The sequence below is a fragment of the Nannospalax galili genome, unplaced genomic scaffold (assembly GCF_000622305.1).
Source record: "Nannospalax galili isolate Female #2095 unplaced genomic scaffold, S.galili_v1.0 scaffold45, whole genome shotgun sequence".
In the NCBI taxonomy this organism is placed as follows: Eukaryota; Metazoa; Chordata; class Mammalia; order Rodentia; family Spalacidae; genus Nannospalax; species Nannospalax galili.
In genome coordinates, this window is record NW_008355775.1 from 7,041,928 (window position 1) to 7,062,664 (window position 20,737).

General features: G+C 40.7%; 1 protein-coding gene across 13 annotated transcripts in view; it reads left to right on the forward strand.

Moving 5' to 3' along the window:
* Lhfpl2 (LHFPL tetraspan subfamily member 2) overlaps nucleotides 1-20,737 on the forward strand; it is a 154,430-nt gene that overhangs the window by 54,173 nt on the left and 79,520 nt on the right. For 8 of the 13 annotated variants that reach the window (XM_029556211.1, XM_029556217.1, XM_029556212.1 and 5 more), the window contains one exon: nucleotides 12,502-12,546. The exons of 1 other annotated variant lie outside the window; for it this stretch is intronic. The gene's annotated coding sequence lies outside the window, so the exon portion shown is untranslated. Of the gene's footprint in view, nucleotides 1-12,501; nucleotides 12,547-17,570; nucleotides 17,677-20,737 lie in introns of all 13 variants that reach the window. 4 more of the 13 variants (XM_029556215.1, XM_029556216.1, XM_029556218.1 and 1 more) reach the window with 1 other exon arrangement.

Consider the following 20,737-nt stretch of genomic DNA (forward strand, 5'->3'; position numbering starts at 1 on the left):
TCATATGTCAAGGACCTTAGATGACTATAAGAAATACTTTTGTTGCCAATAATAAAGGTCAAGGTTGAAAGGAGTAGTTGTAATAATGCAGAAATTGCTTGTTATCGAAACAACAGCTACTAGGTTTCTTCCCACCACTGATAAATAAGCTTATTGAGTTTAAAATCTGTTAAGATCTCATTAGGCAGCAAAAAGGATTCAAAAGAATATTTTGGTATCTAGCAAAAGAATGTTCTTATTGTATTGAGATGCCCATTTCTGGAGCTTTTCAAGTAACTACTAGAAAATGCAGTGTATGCCATGTGAATAAGCAAAAAACCCAAGTTGAATAGTGGAAAAGATTTTAAGGATCACTTTTATTTCTCCTATAAAATCTAGAAGTTTCTTGTGCTGTCTTATATATGTACCTGCTATGAGACTGAATGGAATGGAGCTATGCTCCAGCCTGGCATGGAATCACTGTTAGGGCACATAGGCCATGTTGAGTGATCATCCATGTCATCACAGACATGGCTGCCTGAATGTTGAAGCTTTATGGTGACTGTAGCAAAAGACAGAGGAAGGAGCAGAGGATGCAAAGTCTGTGGGGTATGCAAGCTATGTGTAGCAATGTCTCAGTGGGCCCTGGCATCTGTTACTGCTTTTATGACATGAGCATACTTCCATTCCTATGCTCTACATGATGCTTCTGGAAAACTTGTTCAGATTGCACTCCTTCAGAGGTGAGAGAGCATAGAGGTCAAATGGGACATCAAGGGACAGCCATTGTCAGTATGTGTGGACTGCTTTGTCATGATAAAATCATCTTACACATTTATAACTACCCAATGAGGTGGCATGGTGCTGATCATGTTAGAGAGGTTGGACAGCCTGTCCGAGGGAAGACAGAGTGGAGTGGAGGGTTATTGATCTTCTATGGGACCTGGGCTCTGAGCTAGGTAGGGCCATAGTTATCCATATACCAAAGTTGTGGATTTGATATTTAAACCCAAGAATCTGAGCTTGAGAGCTGCTGCTGTTCATTCCTAAGTCTTTTAAAAAGACCATTATGTACAAAAGATGGCTTTGGGAACTGGAGAGATGGCTTCGTGGTTAAGAGCACTGGCTACTCTTGCAGAGGACCTGGGTTTGGTTCCCAGCACCCACATGGTGGCTAGCAACCATCCATAATGCCAGTTCCAGGGGATCTGACATCTTCTTCTGGTCTCTGTGGGCATTGCACACATGTGGTACACTTATATACATGTGGCAAAACATTCATACATAAAAATTTTTAAATGGCTTCATCTCTCCTTCTACATTAAGCTCCGAGGTTCCATGGATTTTAGATCAGTAGGAGGTAGTGCAGAAAGGGCCCATACTACTTCTTAGCTGAATGACTTCAGCCATGCTACTCTAACCCATATCCACCCCACAGTTTCTCCACCTATAAAATAGCTTGTCTCATAATATCATTGTGACTCTTCCACAGAAATAATACTATACATGCTTAGTGCAGTGCCTGATACCTAGCAAGGGCTTAGTCAGTGCACAGTGATGATGATGAGGAGAAGGAGGAAGAGGAGGAGGAGGAAGAGGGCAGGGATGATGATTGTTGCTGCTATGGTCTCTAGCTTCCTGGAGCATAGTTTCCTGGAAGAACAGCTTTTGGGCCTCTATTATCTGTTTCCTATTTATTCCACATACCCCAGTTTAAACTTCCAAGATTTTTTTACCCTCTCAACAGTGGAGGTGGCTGGACTCATGCTGACCCTAATGCCTTCCGAAGACCAGAGACACTCACAGCCTCTGTCCAGAGCTAATCCTTAAAAAACAATCCTTTAAGGATCTATAAACTTTTATATCCCCAGCAGAACTGAGTACTTAACATTTTTATTTACTTGTGTGTTTGTGTGTGTATATGTGTGTAGGCACAAGTGCCATGGCACTCATGTGGACAGCCTTTGGGAGTAGGTTTTCTCCTTCTACCACATGGGTCCTGGGGGCGGAACTCAGGTTGTCAGACTTGGCAGCAAACACCTTTACCCACTGAGCCATTTTGCTAACCCCTCATATTCCTTTCTTTCTTTCTCTCTCTCTTTCTTTCTTTCTCTTTCTTTCTTTCTTTCTTTCTTTCTTTCTTTCTTTCTTTCTTTCTTTCTTTCTCTCTTTTTCTTTCTTTCTTCGTTCTTTCTTTCTTTCTTTCTTTCTTTCTTTCTTTCTTTCTTTCTTTCTTTCTTTCTTTCCTTGAGTCTCATGTATTCCAGGTAGGTCTTAAACTTACTGTATATCCAAGGATGACCTTGAACTTCTGATCCTCCTGCATCTGCAGATATGCGCCATGCCGGTTAATGTAGTACTGATACTTGAACCCAGGACTTCATCCATGCTAGACAAGCACTCTACCAAATGAGCTACATCTGCAGTAGAACCAGTAGTTTCTGTCCCTCCGTACCACTTGATCAGGTACCATCTCCCTACACTTCTTTGTAATGGGTAGGGACAGATGCTGAAGCCAGACTCCTCCCTCATTTGCATGTTGTGTGGTGTACACTTGCCAGTGACGCATTAGTCTATTTCCCTTTGCCGCCCTTGAGAAATTGTTCATTCTGGCTGACTTTCTTCCTCATGTATCTTGTGTAGGGGAACTGGAAAAAGATCATAGGAGACTTCTGGTTTTTACTTTAATTTATGAAAATCTAAAACTCTTCTCCCCAACTGATATTTGGAGTTTAGAATGATGTCTTCATTTGGAATGTTCTAGTCAGCCACTGGCTGAGAGCTCTGAGTTGTCATTGAAGCCAGATGATTTCAACCTGGGCTAAGATTAAAGATTCCTTATTTAGCATCTAAAAGTAAAACTCTTTCTTAAAAAATATTTTATTTATTATTTTTTATTTTATGTATATGAGTGTTGTGTATTGCCTGTGTGTAGATAAGTGCACCTGTGTCATGAAATGCCCACAGATGCTAGAAGAGGTTGTCGGATCCCCTGGAACTGGAGTTATGGACAGTTGTTAGTTGCCATGTGGGTGCTGGGATTTGAACCCGGGTCTACACTGTCCATAGAAGCCAGAGAAGGGCGTCCTCTGGAACTGGAGTTACAGACAGTTGTTAGCTGCCATGTGGGTGCTGGGATACAAACCTGGATCTTCTGCAAGAACAATCAGTGTTCTTAACCACTGAACCTTCTCTCCAGCCCCTAGAAGTAAAACTCTCAAAAAAAATTCATTCATTACTCCTGGTCTACAAGATGGCTTAGTGAGAAAAGGTGTCTGCAGTCTGAGCCTGATGACCCGAGTTTAAAACTTAGAACCTACATAAAGGTAGAAGGAGAAAACCAATTCTACGATGTTGTCCTCTGACCTCTGTGCTTGCACTGTGGCCTGTGTGTGCACCCCATGATACATGCATACAGACACTAATAATAGTAATAATAATTATATCATTACTCCTTAGCCAATAAGACTTTGAATGGAATGGGAACAAAATAGCTTTCTTATTTTAATCCTAGGATTCCCATTTATAAACAGTGGTCCAGGGCTAAAGAAATATCTGGTCTGTATTGACCTAGATGAAGATAAACAGAAAGACAGGAATTAGTTCTTTAGTCATTTATATATCTGTGCACTTATTTCATGTTTCTGCTGATCCCATGAATTCTTCTACTGCAATTGTTTTCAAACCCTTGGCTTCTGATTCATATAGATCAGGAAACTCCAATAGCGTACTTGTTTTTCCTTCCCCTGAAGAGTCCATTAAAGTCTTTGTTTTTGGAATATGAAGCTAGAATATAAATGAAAAGTGATTATTATATGAAATTTCAAAGAGCACCTTTTCTGGATTCTGATCAGCTTGTTAGGCCAGTTAAGTATAAATTAAGCATTTGGTGGTGGGCATTGCCGTAGGTGCATCTTTCTGATTCATTGTTTTCATCACTCTTGCAGAATCAGGATCCTAAAAAAAGGTGAAGAAAATAGACCACCTTTTTGTATTTGAATGAATCTTTTCTGTTATTCTGAATGAACCTTTCCAGAAAGTCTTCTCAATGACTATGTGCCGCTGCCTTGTAACTTCTAGGAGCAGGCAGTAGGGCTGGGGGCTGGGGGTCAGAGGCAGCCAACGGCGCTCACGTGTATTGTTGGTAGGCCATTTGCTTTGTGACAGGATCATTAACTAGGAATGAGCTTGCTGCTGGGCACTCAGACTTACAAATGGAGGGAATAGAATGGTTTCAGATTCCTGGAGACATTTCCGGGAGAACTAGACAGTCATCTGACCCTTGATCTCTTGCTAGAGGAAAGCCTATGTCCCCAGGCAGAAGCCCTTTTGAGATAAGAAGCTTCTGGAATACTTAGGAGCAGTCTCCCTTCTCCCTGCCCCATCTCCTTACCATGTCATCTAAACCCTTCCTAAACATGGCTAAATGGGACTATTTTAAAATGGAATTGCTAAAAAAAAAAAACCCAAAACAACAAACAAACAAACAAAACCTCATAAAAGAATATTCCCTCTGGCAAGAAAAAAAGGAAGCTATCAACTCAATCCCAATTTTATATATTTAGCCTTAATCCTCCTGAAGAGTCCTTGCTGAGAAAGCCTGGACCAACCTCACTTAGACTTTTTTGACAGCAAACTATCCTTACTCTTCTTCCTCCCAGTACCTGGCATCATAATTCTTTCTTTTGCAAAAATTGTGTGTGTGTGTGTGTGTGTGTGTGTGTGTGTGTGTGTGTGTGTGTGTATGTGTGTGTGCGTGTGTGTGCGTGTGAGTGCACACGTCTGTGAATGTCCACATGTGGGCCACCTGTACTCAGTGAAGGTCAGAGGATGACCTTAGGTCCTTGCCTTCCACCTTTGTTTGAGACAGCGTGCCTTTTGTTCACTGTACCCAGGCTAGCTGGCCCTGGAACTTCTAGGGTTGCTGTTTCTCACTTCCATTTCACCTTAGGAATACAGGAATTACAGACATAGGCTACCGCATCACCTTTATGCAGGTTCTGGGGATCTGAATTCTGTTCCTAATGCTTGCAGAGCAGGCATTTTATCCACCGAGCCATCGCCCCTTTTCTTTCTGTTCTCTGTTTTTTAAAAATCCAGAAGATCCATTATTTTTCCTGGGATTGACAGAAATATAATATGCTGGCATGTCCTACCTTTAAATTGATTCTTTCTGCAGGTGAAGTGCGAACAGCCACACCAGGGAAGGGGGCATAATTAATACCTGAGATTCTTCCAAGTTCTTGAGAAACTTCAAATTCAGTTATGTCAGTGTTTGCCAGTTGAGGCCTAGCCAACCTCTGTGCTTGTCTTTCTTTCCCAGAGGGCATGACAAGGAAAGAGAAAGGGAAGAGTTCAAAAACTTAAAAACAGAGTTTTCATTAGGGTAACATTAGGGGTCAAGTAAACATCTCTTTTGCATTTCATTGAAAAATTCCAGAAAGCCAAAGGCAAAATCTTTGGAAGACTTGTTGCAAGGAGTGTAGCAAGGTAGAAAGTTCATCTTTAAAAAAAAAGTTAGAGAATGGAATATGATCTTGCTTAAGGAACCGTTAAACAAAGCAGAAAGGATGCCACAAGTTCAGGACTGCTTTTTCATTTGGCAAATGTGGAAGACACAGAAAGGATCTTTCCTAGTGGCCAGAAAACACTTCTTCATTGCACACTTGCTACTTTCCCTCTAGGAGCTGTGGTGGTGTTTTGTTAAGCTTGCAAACTTGAGTTTTGGATGCAGATGCCATGAGCTTGCTTAGGAGAAAACAGCATGCCTGATCTTAGAAAGGCACATTTTCTGTGGAGCTACCATTAAAAATGTAGGCTACTCTGGGTAGTTCATTTTTGTGTTCCCGTTCTCAACCTCAGGAAAATGTCTCTTTTCTCTACCAAGATATCAAGGGAGTAAGATGAATGCATTTTTTTTTTTTTTTCTGGGAAATATCTTCCAGGAATCATTTAGGTAAGGCTTCTGAGCATCTTCCACTCCATTCCAACTGAAAGGCTAGCTCTTACTTAACTTTAAAACAGTCCCTGTGATGCTGAAGGAAATTAAACCACAAATTAAGTGACTAGTGGAAATGATGGGATTTCTGTCCTGGAGACCTTCTGAAGTAGAACATAAAAATTAGGTCACTTAAGTAAGTCTGCTTGGAGGCTGACCAAATTGGTCTTTTGCAGTATTGCACATTATAACACAGCTCAGGCTAATATTCATATATCATCAGAGCACAGGGATAATCAGTCCTTTGTTTTATTATCCTTTGACTTCAAATGTTTTTAGTTTTCTAGGCTTGGAAATGGCTGTGTCTCACATTTGTGTTGCGGAGTAGAGCAGCTTTTGGAAATTGAGGGGTAAGTGGGAGAGAGAAAGAAGAGAAGTTTTCATTTTAGAAAATGACATGTGATTTGTTCAGAGGACAGCACCAAGAGGACATGTGGCTTAGAGAGAGCTGACTAGATGGCACCACAAGGAAACCACCAAGAACCATGCTTCAGCTTGGGAGCATTATCTTAGAAGAGCTGTTGCTTTACGGAAAGGTTGTTTAGTTCAGTGCCATTGAGAGCTAGTCACTTTAAAGAGTTAAGCAAATTATCTGGAGCAAGACTTTAAAATCATCTGGCTCCAGTATGAGCCTAGAATGATAAAAATTGAAAAGTCAAAGAAAAGGTTCTTTGTGGAATGCCAAACCACAGTGAACATAGTTCTTGGTGACTTGTTGAATTCCCAATGTCCCCAGAATCATTTCCTTCTCCTGCAAACAGCATCCAGCTCTAATGCCTACCACATAGTAGCCAGCCATTCTGCCTCTACTACTGCCGTTAAAGAGATAGACTTCAAAGGCTGGATTGTTTTTTAGCAATGGGAAAAACTGAAAGCTGAAGGTTTTTAGCAGATAGGAGTTCAAAAGGTAAAAGTCTTTGTTTTTATAGCTTTGTCTGTACAGATCATTTCTGAGAGCTCTTCATTTTTTTACATTTTTTAGGTTAAAGATTTAGGAATCTTATTTATCTATTTATTTGCTTGTTTATTATATTTGAGAGAAGTCCTCACTGTATACTCCAGGCTGGCCTGGAACTTTCCATCTTCCTGCCTCAGCCTCCGCCTCCTGAGTGCTGGGAGGACAGGTATGCACCATTCCACTCAGAAAGATTTATGAACTTAAATTAGGAGGTTACATGTCCACTGTGATTCTGTTTCTGAAAATTGCTCAGTCAGTGTGATGTGGACAAAAGGCTTTCCCAAGGGCCTGGAAGCTCAACTCTCCTTCCTTTGTTGGTGTTCTCGCTCCCTGTTGCCCAGGCTGGGTTGGATCTCCTGGTCTCAGGCACCTCTCCTCTTTAGCCTCAGGAGTAGCTGCAACTTTAGGCATTTGCCTCTCTGTCAAACCCTCTCTTTGTCTTTTGTTTTATTTTCTTGGGCAGGCAAAAATAAAGGAGAGAACTCAAGCTATAATATTTGGTTTTAGTGCTGTTTTCTTTCCTTGTTCTGCTTTTTTAAAAGGACACATTCGTTAAAATGAGACTGTAAATTTAGTTCCTTCTTTCTCTTAACTTCTTTTATTTGAAGTTAGTTCTGCCATATGGTGGTTCTCAAGATGTTTTGTTTATGAATGGTAGAACCCTCTCTTTCAGATGAAATCTTTTGTGTAATCCTAATACAGGAAACATAGTATGGTACCACCCTGGGGATTGTTTCCAGCCCCCTCTTTCTCTAGAGTTCCCCAGGCACATCTGAGCACCCCAGGCCATGAGGAACCTGGTTTGTAATAGGATACCAGGAATATAGGGTTAGGACGGATGCCTGTTTACTGTCTGGCTGGCTCAGCCACCAAGACTTTGCTGGTGGTTGTTGCAATAGAGTCTCACTATGGAGCCCAGGTTGTATTTGAATTTGTGATAGTCCTGCCTCAGTTTTGTAGTATTGAGATAACTGGCATGTACCATCATGCCTGCCCCACCAAGATGTTTTTGGTTACTTTGTTTCCCTAAACTGGAGTTTACTCCTGTTAGAAATGCTGTCTGAACCAGCTTCTCTCTGAGGGCATTCTTGCCATAACAGCAGTATTGAGTTAGGAAGAGCTGAGGTAGTGAGTGAAATGGTGTGGTGACCCAGTAGTGAGAACAAGCCTGGCTGAAGAAGTTTCATCCCAGCCTAGCATGAATAACCTTCACTTATTACAAATGAAAGTTCTAGAAACAAAACTGATGCATGAGCACAGTTGCCTCTGAGGAATGTCTCCAAAGATTTCAATAAGGCATCTGTAAACCCTCTGATATAGAAGAAATTTGTGGAGAAAGGGATTTAAACCAGTTGTAGGTTGTTTACTGTTCACTATAGTTGAACTTGCTGTGAGTGGCTAACAATAAGTAAAGCATTTTGTTCTTTAATAGAGAAAATTATGTCCCACCACTTTTTGGTTATTGTTGTTGGATGAGGAATGCATCTGAGACCTCATTCAAGAATCTGCAGCTAGTTAACACATTTGTTCAGAGAACGGAGATGGTGAGGCCAGGATCAGGGTTCAGCCACCATCTAGGCCTATTAGCTGGGTGGGGCTCTGTGGCCAGACTGTACTTTTAACCCTGACCAGTTGCTTCTCATGTCTTCCATGGGTCAGTCTCAAGGAGGGGTTACAGAGAGCATGGAAAGCCAGCCAATCTCAGCTTTTCCTTCTGAGACCATGGAGAGCCTTTGTCCTGATAGAGAAGAGCTTGACCATCTCATCTCTGTGTTTGGGGAACCCTGCCCACATCTTTAACATCTGAATACTTTATGCAAACCACTGTCTGTGGGTTTCATCAGTCTGAAGGCAAAACTTGACCTTTGAGTTAGAACAGAGCCTGCCTAATTCAGTGATATATACTCCATGGGTCTTGGTGTGAACAGGGGGAGCTGAGAGACAGCTGACACTAAGAATATTGTTGCTGCGTTCACTTCATTGTTTTTTTTGTCATTCCAGTTTCTTAATTTGTTAAATACCATTTTACAATTAAAATTTGAAACACTGGGTTTTTATCTGATAACACACAGGAATTTTATGAACATTGTTTGGGGGGATAAAAGTATGATTGCAGGGCTCAAATTCCCTTGAAAAATGGTTTTATGTGACTGGATTTTTAATGCTAAATATGGCAGTTTCTTCATGCCTTAGCATAAACTCAGTAAGGAATATATGGGGTCTCAGCAGGATTTCTTCTTTCCCTGAGAAACAACTGGATTCAGTTATGTATGTTATATTATTTTTTCTGTTAAAAATAAGACAAGTAGTCTTTGATGAGAAAAATATTGGTTTCTGTTGTACAAAATGCAAACATTACAGAATTCTAAAGCTTACCCATCTGAGTCTCTGTACCAGCTTCCCCCAACTAGAATCATCTTCCAGTCAGTCCTCTACCACTTGTAAAACTGACCACACAAATTGAGATTTCAAAATGTAATTTTTTTCATGGAATTAATTAGTTCTGGAGTACTGTCTTCCAAAGTGTTTAACTATGAATATTTTATTCAAAATGAAAAGTGGAATTCTAGCATTGGGGCTGGAGTTATGCATCCTGGCCATCACTTGGAAACAACTCTGCTCCTTCTCTCCTTACCCACCAAGACTCTGGGGTTCCTCCCCAGAGGGAAGATCCTTTCTGCAGGGACCTACCACAGGCCCCTAAACCCCAACAGTGGTAGAGTGGCATTGAGGTTGGCATTTACCAGCTTGACTAGCTGTAGTAAATGGGATTTCTGTTGTGATATTTGCTCCCCATCACTGACTTTTGGTGTTTGGGCATTGTTGTCGTTAAACTGTAGTTAGTTACATACTTAAAAGCTTACCACAGCCAACCAGTGCCTTTTCTGTCTTGAATTAGACTTTTGCATTGAACTCAGCCTCTGATTTTGTTCCAGTGCCACACTACTTTTTAGTCTGTGTCAGGCAGTTTTTCTCCTCAGGAACTTGAGTTTAAGTCTCTAATGATAGTATTTGTTCCTGTCAGGTTAGACATTCATGTTTATGGACCTTGTAGGAATGAGCTGTTTTTCCTTTTATAGCCCATTCTCACCCCCATTCTGGGAGACCGAGTTCTGTCTATTTTCTTTTCCCCACTAAATAGTAAAAAGCAAGACTGCATTATTTTATACTGTCAACAATCCTGGGGGTATTTCTTAAATTTTGAACTGACTAGTATAACTCAGAGCTCTACAAAAAGAAAAAACAGCCTTGCCTAAATGTTTATTGTGTGGCACTACAAGTGAGCCTTTTCAGTTCTAAAAGCTGTTCATGTATTCTGCAAGCAAGTGGTGAATACTGGCTGTGTAGAGTTATTTGGATAAACCTTGAGGAGGTAAGAGAGATCAGATCTTTCACCTGGACCTACTCCTTCACCATGCACATCCTGTTAGTTGAGGCTGTTGTTATTTCTACACAATGAACAACTCTTACTTCACCTGTACCCATGGCTTCAAGTTACCGCTTATGTGCTGGTAAGTTTTCAAACTAAACTACCTATTCTAAACTCTTCTCTAAGTTCTAGACCAGATAGATGCCTACTGTAATTTCCCATGCTTTCTTGACTTAGGAAGGTCCTTAAACTTAAGAAAAAGAAAATAAAAAGCTTCTACTGAGCAAATTTCCTTCTTTCCCCTCACCCTCACCTTATTTTTCTGGATTTATTATTGTGTTCAGAACATTAACATCTGTTTACATATGTATTTATCAGTTGATTTCTTACTAAGAACTTGTTTTTTCTTAGGTGATATTCCAGATTTGTGGGGTGCATATCTGTGCATCACAGGGAAAACACACATTAAAGGTTCTGTCTTAATGGAGCTAGTATTTGGACAAACCATTAACTTGTGAGGAACTTCCCATATATGTGTCTACCTGTCTAGATAGCTCCTTATTTCCAGCTCACCTTACTGTATAGATGGCCGTCAGGCAATGGTGGCAGCCTCAGAGGAGGATAAAGCAGCTAAGAACAGATTCTAGAGACTTGGACAGCCTATGCTCTTTCAGCTAGAGAGGGCTCAGGGAAGGAGGTGACATTTGAATGAAAAGATGGGACAATGTGTATGAATCTGTGGATTTTGAGAAGTCTGACTCATGCATTTTTGATATTTTTTGATATTTCATTTTTATTTAATATGTATGAGTGTATTGCCTGGGTGTATAAGTGTACCCATGTCATGCAATGCCTGAGGAGGTCAGAAGAGGACTTCAGATTTCCTGGAATTGGAGTTACGGATGGTTGTTAGTCACCATGTGAGTGCTGGTAATCAGACCCGGGTCCTCTGTAAGAACAGCCAATACTCTTAATGGCTGAGCCATCTCTCCGGCCCCACACATCTGAGTTTTGAAGTCTACCTTCACTTTTGTTTGTCTTCCCCTGTCCAAGTCTGAGTTAGGACCATTTTTGTAATGTCTAATGGCAAAGTTCATTAATGGCTGAGAGATGGATGGGTGGACTTGACAAGGGAGCCAGAGAAGTATATAATGACTACTGAATGTAGGTGTGACAGCAGGGTGCCCAGCTTGTGCACAGGCTCTTTGTTATTACATGAGGAGTGTAGGAAGGTATGACAGAGAGCTGGGTGAGCTCAGAGGAGGTCTAGGAAGCGTATACACACAAGACAAGTGCAGAGCAGGGTAGAGGAAGCCACACTAAAGCGAGTCTTAAGCAGAGTGCCACATCTGGAGTTTGGGCAGATGTAAAGTCAAAGAGGTCATGGAAGCAGATGACCTGGACCCTCAAAACTGAGATTTGGAGAAGACAGTGTTACATTTTGTGTTGAAGCAGTGGAGAACTTGTGATAAGGGCAGCATTCAATAAAGCTCAGGAGTAAAGAAGTCGGGGGAAAGGTGAGTTACTGGAGGACAAATTCCACCTCCTTGACTTTGAATGCTGACCTTGGGAAAGAAAAACAGGGCAAAGAACCATGATTTCCCCCGTTTACCTCTCCCTAGCTGCCTCCCTGGGAGCCTTCCCTCACCACATTTCTTTTACCCTGTGTCCTTCTTTTAGTGTAAGGACAGTTGCTGCAGGATCTGTGTTCTGGGAGCTGTCACAGAAACCTCTGCTGTCTTACACATCCTGGGAAAGAACACTGCTGCATTATGCTACTGAGCAGGGACTTGGCCAGGAGGCCTAAACACTTGAGTAGGAAAAGTTGGCTCTTGTCTTCACTCTTGACCCAAGACAGAGGTGGAGATATCTTGAGGGAGTGGTGGGAAAGACCTGCTGTGGCTTCATAATGTGAAGGAATGTGGATTCAGGAGTGAGGGTGTTACCCATGGTCTGGGTGTGCATAGGAATGAAGTGAATCTGGCAAAGGGTTTCCCCAGAAAGTTCTGGCATCTTCCATGTGCATATTGGGTATTACTTTGATTTTAATTTGCTTGCCTATGTTTTTCTTTAATTTGACACAGAAACAGACCTAGTTTTGTATGGGAGACTGTAAATACACTGCTTCATTGGTAAACATTCTGTTATGTATAATTGTTTTTATTTTTAATACTTTATCTTTTCTTTATGGCACAGATATTCCTACTTAGACTGGCAGAGTTGTTCTAGGAGATCTCAGAGGTAAGTATTCATTTCATTGTGTCATTGTTGTCTTCTTTGTTTTTGTCTTTGTCTTCGTTTTTTTAAGACAGGATCTCGCTATAGCCACAGCTGGCCTTGCTATGTAGACCAGGCTGGCCTCAGTCTCACAGAGGCCAGTCTGCCTCTGTTTCCCCAGTGCTGGGATTAAAGGTGTGAGCCACCACACCCAGCTTTCATTGTGTCCTTTTAAAAGGGACAGCAGATTTGCCTTGTTTTCCTCGTGGTGACCTATTGTTCTAAGCAGACCTCACTATAAGGGCTCTGTTGCTGAGGGTAGATTTTTTAAAAATAGGTAAATGAACATTTATTTTTGGATAACAAGTTTGTCTGGAGGTGTGCTAATAACTGACTCGTTTTTCCTCAGATGAAGTGATTTCTTATCACCATGCCTGAATTCATCTCTACTTCACACTGACTGTGCTTCTGTTTCAGTCTCTCTTTGGCTCCATCATGACCTGGTTTCTGCCCAGGTTTATATAATTTGTTTTTATTCTACATCTATACAACATGCTGTCAAATGTTGAGGTAATCTATTGAGGGTAGATTTTTAAGATATATTTTTGTTGATAAAGTATTCTGAACATTATTGAGGAAAAGTGCTGTTGTAAGCTTTATAAAACTGTTTCATTAAAGGTTTAGATACCCCTTGTTCTGTTATGATGCAGGTTCTTTTGTACTTTGTTTGAGACAGAATCTCTTGTATCCCAGGTTCACTACGTAGCCAAAGATGATCTTGAACTTCTGATCCTCATGCCTCTGTATCGCAAGTGTGCCACCATGCCTGGGTTATGTAGTACTTGGGATCAATCCTAGGGTTTTGTTATGCTAAGCAAGCACTCTACACACTGAGCTACACCTCCCCGGCTCCTATTTTATATATTTTTTGAAATATGTGCTTCCCGAAAGTAGTAAAAGGCTGGTCATGATGTTCTTAAGCAATTAGTGTGTGAAGGGATTCATTCTCCATGAGATCCAGAAGCTGCTCTTCCTCCCATGACACTGACTCTCCAGTGTATCATTTCAGACACCCCACTCCACTTTTTGCCTCAGATGCCTACTAATGTCAGCTTTTTAGAAAAGCTTGAAACTTTTGATTGGGCAGACCAAAACTTAAGGTAGAAGCATATGTTGAAGAATCAGAATTGACCCCTATACATTGTCTGGCAATTTATTTTGCCATGCTCAAGAAGTCCTACAAGGGAGTGCAGAAGGCCCTGGGATGCAGAGGATGGTCAGGCCGGGCTCCATGAGAGAGGAGCCATTTCATGGATAGAGCAACATGCCTTGCCTTGGTCTCTCTGTGCCTGACAGAGAATAGATCTCCAATTGATATTTAAAGACTTTTTTGTTGGTTTATTTATTTTTATTTTATTTGTATGAGTGCTTTGCCTACACATATGTAAGTGTACCTGTTCATGGAATGCCCATGGAGGCCAGAAAAGGGCATCAGATCCCATGGAATTGGAGTTGTGGTCAGTCACTAGCCACCTTGTTGGTGCTGGGAACTGAACTCAGGTCCTTTAGAAGAACAGCAAATGCTCTTAACTCCTAAGCCATCTCTCCAGTCCTCCAATTGACAGACATTTTTTGATCAGGCTGGCTTCAATCTCACAAAGATCCTCCTGCTTCTGCCTCCCAAGTGATGGGATTAAAGGTGTGTGCCACCATGCCTGGCTCTTACCTTACTTTTTTAGATAGTCTCTCACTGAACCTGGAGCTCACCAATTAGTTTAGACTGGCTGACAGAAAGCCCCAGATGTTCTCCTATCTTGTCCCCAAAGCCCTGTGATTTCAGGCACATGCTACCAACTCTGGTTTTTTATTTGAGTGCTGGAGATCAGACTCACACTCTCCTGCTGGCACAGCAAGCACTGTATCAACTGAGCCATCTTCCTGTCCCTTCTCTTTGGTTCCTTTCCCTTGTTTTCAGAAGACAGCTAAAGGAAAGGCACTTCCCAAATGATGACCGGATGTGTCTTGATACTGAAGCCCCTTCAGCTTCCTCTGTGCAGAGGTGACAGACTGCCACATGGAGACAAACTGTTGGCATGAGCAGTCAGCAAGGTTACAAGCCCTTGGAGATGCACAAGGGTCTCTGGAAGGCTTTTCAGAGACTGCTTCCTAGACGTCAAGAGGTTCCTACATGGGAGCACCAGTTTTACTTATAGAATGCATGCCTTGGCCTGTGTGTGTATCCATAAACACCTCGTGTGGAGTGAATGTTCTTCATTTCAGTTTTAATCTTGGCATCTGTTTTTCAGAAACATTGTCCTGTTGTTACTTAAAGCATATGCCTAGGCTTGGAATGCAGGCTGCTGGGAAATGTTAAACAGAGAGAGCTTGTCAGCACTTACAGTCCATGTTAATCACCATAGTCACCTGTCTGCCTTGGCCTATTCCCCAGGTGCAGAACACTCACCTGTCTGCCTGTCCTAACTTGTGTCTGTCCATTTGAGATCACTGTTTTTTTTTTTTTAATGCCTTTTTAATTGAATTTTTGTAATTTTCATAACAATATAATTTGATGGTATTTAGATCCCCTCCTGCCCTTCCCTCTCTTCACCCCCCTCTTTTTCATCTCCCAGCCAATTCAATGTACTGTAATATATGTATATATAAAGGTCTATGGAGTCTAATTTGTGTCTCCAAATTAGACTCAGCATGGGTCCATCCACAGGAGCCTGGTTAACCTACCAAGAGCCCATATTTGAGAGAGACTATCTCTGCTCCTCCCAGCAGACATCTGTTGCCACAGTTTTCTTAGGTGGGGTTGGAGTTTCTTACTCCCTCATGTCTGTGCTGGGATTTTTTCTGGTTTGAGCTTGCATGGGACTTGTGCATGCTCTCACTGTTATTGTGAGTTCATATGAGTAACTTCCCAGTTGTCTGGAAAACTCTATTTCCTTGTGATCATCCACCCCTTCTGGCTCTTACAGTCTTTCTGCCCCCTCTTCTGCAATGATCCTCAGCCTTGGGATGCAGAAGTTTGATATAGGTGTCCTATTCAGAGATAAGCAGTCTGCAGCCTCTTGTTCTCTGCATGTTGCCCAGTTGCAGTTGTGGGTTTCTGTGTTAATCACCATCTGTTGCATAAGGAAACTCCTCTGGTGAGAGTTGAGAGATGCATATAATAGTAAGTCATTGGGTATAACAATCATTAGGAGTCAGTTTAATATGATAACTGTTTAGGAAACTAGTATTAGGTTCTCCCCTGTCCTGTGACCTGTCTAGCCTCAGGGTCCTAAGCTTTGTTGTCAGTGTAAGGTATGAGCATCATCCTAGGAAGCATACCTTAAATATAAGTAAAGAGTGGGTGGTTACCCCCATAATATTTGTGCCACCATTGCATTGGGAAATCATGTTTTTTAGCATGTAATTGGGGGCATCTGGTGAGGTGTAAACATTGCTGGTATTTGACAATATTCAAAACAGTTTTCATCTTAGAAAACGAATATTTTCTTTCATTTTCTTTCTTTCATCTTAGAAAATGAATATGAAAATGAATATATCTATATTCAAAGTTGCAAAAAAGGGAAGAAGGTTAGGCCATCGTCATCTGGAGGAAAGCGTTCAGAATTATACGTACTTGCCCCTGTCACCCTCCTCCCCAACTCATACTTGGAAAAAACTTTTCTAGGATAGAAGGAATTTTAGGTCTCCCCTTGCATTATGCAGCATAGTCCTTACCCCATGCTCCTTTGCTGCCTGTAGATTCATACCCAACTCCTACATTTTCTCGTTCTGCAATTCTTGCTGGTGTCTTTGCTGACTGTTTTCTCTACTCTCAGTAATACAGTGTTTCTATCTCAGCCATGCCTTTTGTGGGCAGTCTGTAGGAATTGATCTTACTGAAATCATCCATTTTTTAAATTCATTTTTCTTGTTTGCAAATTTAAACATTTACAAACTTTCTGCTCCAGCCCATGTGCTGTGTTACATGCAAGAAATAGAAGCAAGTTAGAATTAGTTTTGTTCTCAAGGTACCAGATGCTATATTGAAAACTTACTCTCTAGCATCTCCATGATGATATACCATGTTTGATTCAAGGAGTTTTTCCGGCCTTAAGAATAAAAGGAAGTTTTTGTGATTAGTAGCATTTGACTTAGAGTTCATGCAGTCTTTGGGAAGTTGGAATTGAGTCATTCACCATTGTGGTTGAGTGGCAGGTCAGGCATTGTAGAGATTCAGGTTCCCAGCATTTCACATGAGTGAGCACTCTCTAGCCTTTGGCAGTCTGCCACTTGCTGTGTTTGGTAGACAGGTTCATGGAATTTGACACTTTCATGTCTTTCCTTGAAAATCTTGCAGGTTTCAGCCATCCTTCAATGGCTGACCAATTTCTTTTTGAACATCTTTTGTCAGACACAAGTGTGAGGTTGCTGTGGACTAGTCAGGATGTACTTCAATGATGTCCCCCCCCACACCTCTTTCTGTTTTCTTTAATAACTACCAGCCTGATGTTCGAGCCACAATTTATGCTTTGGATACAGAATTGGGGCACTGCTTGTTGTGTTTATTATGCTGTACAGCCCTTAAAATGTGGACAAGCTTCTCCAAGCATTTGTTTTACCAACAAAACGCAGTAAAGTAGGACTTGGATAATTATCCCTTAAGTTGACTCATGTAAACAGAACCTTAGAGAACTTTCCTACTGAAAACATAATGAGCCCTTCTTCATGAAGTAGAAAGGATAGCTTGTGAGCGTATAGGAGCCCTTAGCGTGCTGCTTCGCTGTTACTGTCCTTTGGCATTCACCTCCATGCTTTGTCTTCCTTTGCTCCTGCTCATAGTGAATACGTATGATGGTTGAAAACATGACATATTGGTTGTCGAAGAGTTACCTGGTTGAAAATGCACTAGGTTTGGAGACAGAAAGTCCTACATTGAGCACTGTGGGAATGGCTCACTTGCCATGCAAATGTGAGGACCTGAGTTCGAATCCCCAGAACCCTCATAAAGCCAGGCATAATAGTGTACCTCTATCATCCCTCTGTTTCTACAGTGAGATGGGTGGTAAAGACAGGAGAATCCCTGGAAGTTTGCACATCAGCTAACCTGGCATCTGTGGGGGTAAACAACAAGAGATCCTCTCTCCAGCCAGGTGGAAGGTGAGAACCTACACCTGAGGTTGTCCTCTGACCTCTGTATGTGTTCTGTGGTACATGCACACACACACACACACACACGTATATATATGTATGTATATATGTATGTATATATATACGTACATACATGCACACAAATGTGCACACATGTACCTACACATGCACAAAGATCTTAAAACTGTAAAAATAATATTCTACATTGAAGCCCCAAGTCTTGCATGTACTAATTGTGTGACTCAGTTTAAGTTGCTCAACTTCCTAGTCTGAAAAGTGGGAATGATAAATGTGTGTCTCCACCCACACTACAGACCCTTTTTATGATGTGGATCAAATGAGAAACTGTATTGGACTTGCTGTGGAACTCCCATTCTTGCCAGGATGGATGAAGGGAACTAGCTCAGATTTCGGGAAAAGACTCCCTGTGTAAAGACAATTACTCAGACTTTCCCCTCTGTGGGTTCTGTGACCATGAACAGCTGCCTCTTAACCATCTCGGAAACAACTGGACCACTGTGGGGAGCTCTGTTTATCACAAAGTTCCTTTTTCATTAGGCTGAAACTTGTCACTGTAACTGCTAAAGCAGTTTTCGCTCTTTGGTTCAAGTTTTACAGAGTGACACGAAGCAGTCCAAAATGGGGTATTTCAAGACTTGGAAATTTGTAACTAAGAAAGGGTCTTACAACTCTGCTTCCTGTTTTTCACAGTCTAATTTAGTACATAAGTGCGGGTGCCTGTCACATGGGTGCTGTGCTCAGACACAAAAGGCAGTTATTGTTCCCCCTCCTTATGCCCGGAAGTGGAACAAGAGGCCGTGCAGCTGGGATGGTGATGAATGAAGTTCAAAATTTTTAACTCATTAATGTGTACGACCACAATTGTTTTAATTTATGATCTTTCTAGAAAAAACGGTGCCTACATTTAATGAGCTATAAATAGTTTAAATGGTCAGCCAGACTAATAATATACAAAAATTATGGTGAAACAATAGTAAATAATGAAGACAGGCATTTTCAATGTTTTATGAGCCTGTACATTTAACAGCCATTAAGTGGGAAGCCATACTTGCATGTGGGAAAATGTACAATGGTGACATGGCAATGTGTTAATAATACCTTGTGTGGACAAGCTAGGGGAGAGTTTAAAGTGTCTTCTCTGTGATTAAAGGTAGCCATACTCTCTACATGGAGGTGCATCTGATTTATAGAATCTAAGCCAAATGTCAGTCACTGGAGAGGTAACACTGGCTGTAGAGTTTAACGCCTTGCATTGTGTTTGACTCTTGTTACCTCCAGCAACATGACTCAAGGACTTGGAGGAGTCTGGACTCCTCTGAATTGCATTTGTCCTCAAATTTAAAATGATTCTCCCCTTGCCTGTACAGTAGTTGTTAGGATTAAGTGAATCTTAACAACTTCTGTTGAGTTATGTAGCTTTGGAAGGTTCTGTAAGTGCCACCCATTCCGCATCTTGAAGATGGAACACCTATCTCAGGGCTTTTGAGAGAAGTAAATGAATTCCCACATAGGACACAGAACAGTGCCTGGCGGTTCATGCTTAAAGGATTCATTAGCTTTTGAATTTTTGAGGGCTCCATGACCGTATATTTTCAATGTATTGTTTTTATAAGAACATATTTTTAGAGACTAAAAACAGCACCCTATTTACCAGCCAAACCCAGTAATAAAATCAATTGGCTTGACTAATCCTTCTGATCCTTTTTGATCCTTCACAAAATATGACTTTGTCAAGAAAGCTTAGTCATGATACTGAGGCCTTTTTTTGTCTTCAGAGCTTTGGGTTAAATGCATTTATTCAAGGAAATGCTCTGTACCATCTTCATGAGCTTAGAAAACTGTATGTGGCAATCAGTATACTACCTTGCCTTCTATTATTATTATTATTATTATTATTATTTGTTATCTTGAAATATTTGTCCTGAGCTTTGCTGGAATTTGAAAAATGTTATATTTGATTTTGAAATATATATATATATATATATAAATCCAAGTACTTCTGTATCTCATTTAGCTTTTAAGGAGTATGAAATATTGACTAAGGGCTCCATTTATAAAAGACCCATTCAAAGTAATTCTAGTGGTTTATTTCACAGAAGGCATATCCAGATAAACGTACTGATGATGACTTACCATGACTTCCCCTAAAGAGGTAAAATAAAGCTGTGGGGAATGCTTAGAATATAGCTTGCAATTAGTGTACAAAGAACCATCAAGTAAAGAAAATATAATAAGTCTTTAAAGCTGTTATATCTATGGACTCTACAAATGTAGGATTCTTTTCTGTATGATTTTATAATGTGAAATCCAGTGGTTATTGTGCAGTATCTTCAAATTCTTTCTTAGCTAAAATAATTTCTTTAGAGAAAGAGGTCTTTGCATTACCTGCTAGCTCTTTAGTCTCAAGAACAGTTTGGAATAACTCTCACTCTGCTGATAATAAACTACATCTGGATATAAGCATGGTTATTTATACCTCACTATTACATATTTTCATTGTCAACTTTAATTTGAAATCTTGATTATAGAATATGGGCATGTAGACGTCTTATTTCCCTGATTAGCAATAGGATTGAAGTTGTCAAATATTTTGTTTGATCTTCCTTATATGGAATCTAACACATTTCTTCACTCCCAATCATATTTTAATATTTCTTGAGCTCTAAACACCTTATTTTTAAAGATTTACTTTTATACAATTATAATTCTAAGTAGCACAAGTAGTTTATTTTTAACTGAAGAAATTACTTTTAAATACACAAAAAGAAGAAGCTAATGTTACAAGCTAGCCATTTTATTTTGCAGAGTTTTGGGTTAAGGAATGTTAGGTTTCTGTCTGGGGATGCAATGAATTGGCACAGAGTGGAAAAGGTGCCTTCAAGAGTCAGACCACATGTGACAGGGCATGATTCCTTAACCCTGGATCTGTGTGATGGCTAGGAAGGCTCTCTGCTTTAGCAACAAGCAACAGATTCCTCATTTGTTAGTGCATGTGATTGTCTGGGAAGGTTGTAATATGGTTAATGGTCCGAAAGGTTTAATTAAACTT